The 4,775-nt window shown below is 32.9% G+C and overlaps 1 long non-coding RNA gene across 4 annotated transcripts; it reads right to left on the minus strand.

The window, feature by feature from the left end:
- Positions 1 to 418: 418 nt before the first annotated feature.
- Positions 419 to 2,806, minus strand: LOC110930202. Of its 4 annotated transcripts, none has more exons than XR_004888612.1 (5): positions 2,466 to 2,806; positions 2,263 to 2,339; positions 2,113 to 2,171; positions 1,003 to 1,879; positions 419 to 671 (listed from the first exon to the last, which is right to left on the minus strand). It is a non-coding gene; the product is annotated as an uncharacterized LOC110930202 (long non-coding RNA). The 4 variants fall into 4 exon arrangements; XR_002587705.2 differs by lacking the exon at positions 419 to 671 and having other exon boundaries at positions 893 to 1,117; positions 1,747 to 1,879; positions 2,466 to 2,804; XR_004888610.1 differs by lacking the exon at positions 419 to 671 and having other exon boundaries at positions 893 to 1,879.
- Between the last annotated feature and the right edge of the window lie 1,969 nt (positions 2,807 to 4,775).

Here is a 4,775-nt window from a genome sequence, read left to right on the forward strand (position 1 = left end):
GAAAAAATTAAATGTCAACGAACCCAGAGAACTAAATCAAAATGCAGAGCCGTGAACCAAAAATAGATGATTCAAATCAAAGGCATAAGGAAAAGTAACACAAAATGATATTCAAGACCCAAATACGCCTACCGGCTACCTAAATTAAAACACAAAAATGAAGTTGAAAGATCAAATACACATACGAGGGAGCTAAATTAAAACACGAAAATGAAGTGGAAACAATGTTGATCCTAGAGGATTCAGTTTGTTTGAGGACATCGGCAAAAGAAAAGATCAATAAAAGTCACAGATAAAATACATAAAATGAAATTATTATAGGTGATTTAATCATGAAATTACGTTATATGAATTAATCGTTATCCATATTATACTCGAAACCCGTATAAATATTTAAAAAAAGTGGCCATCACCAACATTAACAACCTAAACTGACCACATTCATGTTGTAAAAGTCTTGTTGAACTAACATCATAAGTAAAATTGCAGTTGTTAATAAACATAAATATATGCCTTGTACACAACATTTGACGTTTATTTTCTAATCATACTATCTTTATCTAAAATTAGTAGTTTCAATACGTCTTTACTCTTGACTGTCATGAATCAAACTCATCCTCTTGGTGAAGCTTTCGGCCATGTCTGAGTTGTTCTCAATTGGATCTAGTGTTCTTCAGGTGGCATATATTCAAAATCAAACCAAAGAAAATGCACATGTGGGTTAGAGAAATTACCACACTGGAAGCATGATTGCTTACTTCTAACAATCCAAAAAAGTAACCAAACATCTATTAGTTTAAGTGTAAAATAGATAAAGTACATTGATGTAAAAAAAAACTTTTCGTTTAGATTTTCTCTTTTAAACCAAAATATTAAGTTAATAAATAGAATCTTAAATAAGATTAAAGATATGTTATTATGAACTTTTGTGTACACAAAAAAATACAATATGCATTAGGTGGTTGGTATCATCCCACACTCCGTTTATGAACTTTTGTGTACCTTACACGTTGAAAGTTTAGAATTTCAACCCGAAACAGGTTGCGACCACTCCACCCACAAGATTTTCATACTCGACCTTTTGAAACCCAGCTTCTACGATCATCAAAGCAAAAACCTATTGATAAACTATATGGGTCAAAAGGCGGACCACAATGTTATCATGCTTTATTTTGAAAATATAGCTCATAACAGCTTGAAAATATAACTCATTTAAGTACATGTGTGTCGAAACCAAACTGACCCGGAAGTGATACTCAAATATACGAAGAATAACAGAAGCATCAAATTAAAAAAATAGGTTTTTTTGTTCAATTTGAATTTCAGTCAGTTCTCGTGGTTCCATTTAAGTACATGTGTGTCGAAACCAAACCGACCCGGAAGTGATATTTCAAACAAACCTAGACCCGGAAACGAATCACTATTAATAAAACAGTTTGTTTGGCGGTTTTGGAGGGTCGGGTCCAAGGTTCTGGTGGGTTGGAAACACTAAACGCCGACCCCTAATTTCCAGCGGCAATAATCACTCTAATTACAAATCTAAATCACACGCACAAGTAGCTATATTTCAGACCAAATAAGTTGAACTATCAATTTTGCACTCAAAAATGCAATCGAGCGATGGACTATAAGACACCCAACTGAGCCTAAAAACAACAAAGAATGCAGTCCAATTGAACCTAAACACAACAAAAAGTGCAGTCCAACGTTTATTAGAGGCAATAATAGAAAGCATATGTTTGTTACCTGTGATGCAGCAGTTCCAAGCAGAGATGAATTAAGGACATTGTATAATCATCTAACCCATTCACTTTGTATAACCTGATATAAGCATCCAACCACGGAAGTATAATCCTCCAATCCCTTCGCGTCATATAACCTTCATTAAATCACCCCGCCCGACGAAATTAAACCTTATATAATATATAAAGGGTTTTGTACTCCAAAATTAACGATTATAGATTTAAGAATAAGTAAATGGAAAACCAATTTCTTGAATATTCATTGTTTAAAAACCTAAACGATGAAAATAGGAGGGTGAGATATCAAGATTAAACACAAATCATGAAAGAAAGATGCATGTAGAAAATTACAGGTCGATAACAAACTTACCTGTTTGCTTCAATCGCAATTAAGGATATCTACGGCTCGTTGAAATTGAGAAGATAAAACTATTTTAGAAAAAGATAAATGAAGATGAAACACATATTAAACACGAATAATCAAACAACGTATAGAAGAGTACAAATCGAGAAAACAAACCTGGTTGATTCAAAGATTCAAAATCAAGTTTGAGAGATTAACAGCCAAAGCGGAATATCGCCAAACCTGGTTAAGATCTGGCCGGAAACCAAAACAAAAACCAATAATCAGCCAAAAAAGCTCACTTAAACATATCATCAGACAACAAATCTAAATCTTAACAAATAATCATCAAAATATGTCGAATAAGATCTGTAACGAACCTCATCCTTCTGAAACAACAAATCTAGATCTTAACCTCTGATCACCGCAACGATCGTTGACGAAAGTTTCATCAATACACATCAAATCCATACACAAAACGTAGATCAAAGAGAGATCAACATGAATATGTAAAGGAAATCGTCAAAAACAACGAAGAAAAACGAAGATATGAAGAAAACGCGTTGGGAAAGGGGTTTTTGAAAAGATGAAACATGGGTCGTCTCGTCTCTTCTCTCTCTTTTTATCATGGTTTTGGAATTTGGTTTGGTGATAATGAATTTGAATTTTGAATTACATAAGTTGTTTGAGGAAAAAGAAAAAAAATGAAAGAAATGGGAATTGAGAGAGAAAGTAGAGATTTGAAATTCAAAACCTCTATTTCAAATTTCAAAATTCAAAAGCAAGAGGAGAACATGATCTGAAAAGAGGAGCAGAGGGAAAGAAGAGAAAAGGGAAAGGTGGGTGACCAGGCTTTTGGCTTCACATGACAGAGACAGAGGGTGTTTTTTTTACTGTGTTAATTAGGTTTTATAAAAAAAAACAAAAAAACCAGAAAATGACACATAGGATTAGGAGAAGGGAGAAGTTGACACATAGGAAAGAGATAAGGGAGAGGGCTTGAGAGGTTGACATGTGTTTAGGGGGAATGTGGGGGTGCCAAGTGGCAAAACCTAGTTCTTTTATTAGAGATAAAGATTGCTCAGTGTTTGCGGTTATTCTCACCTTCTCATCTCTCATGTTCTATCAAAATTTATTATGTTTGCCATTTGTTTTCCAAACATATAAAAATACTTGTCTAATGTATGTTTTTCTTGTTATAGTGTTAGAAGCGAGACCTAATGACTTGGCTAAAAAAGGAGTCACCAATGTTGTTGAAGATGTGGTCGAAGCCGTAACTGTCTCAGATGATGGTCAACGTCCTTGTAGATCAGTTTCCGATTGTGCTAACTTATGCCCACCACCATTGATTGGATGGTGTTTGGGGGGATATTGCAAATGCATTCATTAGATGAAGAAGAAATTATAATCATAAGAATCATAATTGCAAATAATTGCATTGTTTGGATGAATTTTTCTTTAAATTAGTATTTGTTTAAATTTTATTTTTATTAATAAGTTTATCAACTCTTTAGTCATAAATAAATATAGACTAGGAGTAACCAACATTTTTTTTATCAAATAGTTCATAACGCGTAGGATACATTTAAATATAGCATCATCATTAAAAGCAATTATACATTATACATATCAAAATAAAGTGATGATGAATAGTAAAAAAATTATATATTAAAGTATTTAATTCTTAATAGTAATTTATAATTTGATCTTTTAATAATACTTTTAAATCTTTACTTAGTTTTATTTGGCTTTTTTATCATTTTAAGTTGTTTGCTCACGTATACGGTGCGTTACCGTGAATATTGTTTATTATTATTATTATTTAATTTGAAATTTTAGTAATTTTAAAATAAATACTAAATTCGCAATTATGGTTATCTATCTTTTTACCATTCCAAGTTATTTGCTCGCGCATTGTGACGGTACGTGACCGCGGATCGATATTGAGCCGGTTCGTTACAGTACCAGTACGATATATGCATCCGTTATTGATCGTTGAGTAATTTTAAATCTGCACCTATTTTTTATTTTTACCATTTTAAGTTGTTTGCTCACGCATTGTGACGGCACGTTACCGTGCATATTGTTTATTATTATTATTATTATTATTTAATTTGAACTTATAGTAATTTAAAAAAAAAAACTAAATCCGCAACTATGTTTATCCGGTTCGTTTTACCGGTATGATATATGCATTCGTTATATAAATTACCATGTGTTTTACATCGGACGAAAATTATAAAAACGAAAATTGTACCGACACCAATGTTGTTTGAACGCCGGTTCAGATTGTAACGCTACTGCTACCGGTATTCATTTATCGTCAAATATATAGTTATATAAATGAAAATTTATGAAACCAGAAACCATAAAAATGAATTTAGGTACCGGTACCGATGTTCCGTATGGTAGCGATACAACGTCAGCTTAGAAAACAATAAAATAAACATCAGTACCAAACCGTTCATGGACGTCCGGTTCACTACGTTAGCGGCGCAGTATCCATTATCAAACAAGAAACCATAACAATGAATCCATACCAGTATTGATGCTATCTAGTTCAGTTTGGTACGGTATGGTAGTGACACGGTGTGAGGTTATCCAAAGCAAAAACAATAAAAATAAATACCGGTATCAATGCAAATATTGTTCAATCGGTTTCGGTTCGATTTGGTATGATAGGAGCAAGG

The sequence above is a fragment of the Helianthus annuus genome, chromosome 3 (assembly GCF_002127325.2).
Source record: "Helianthus annuus cultivar XRQ/B chromosome 3, HanXRQr2.0-SUNRISE, whole genome shotgun sequence".
Taxonomy (NCBI): Eukaryota; Viridiplantae; Streptophyta; class Magnoliopsida; order Asterales; family Asteraceae; genus Helianthus; species Helianthus annuus.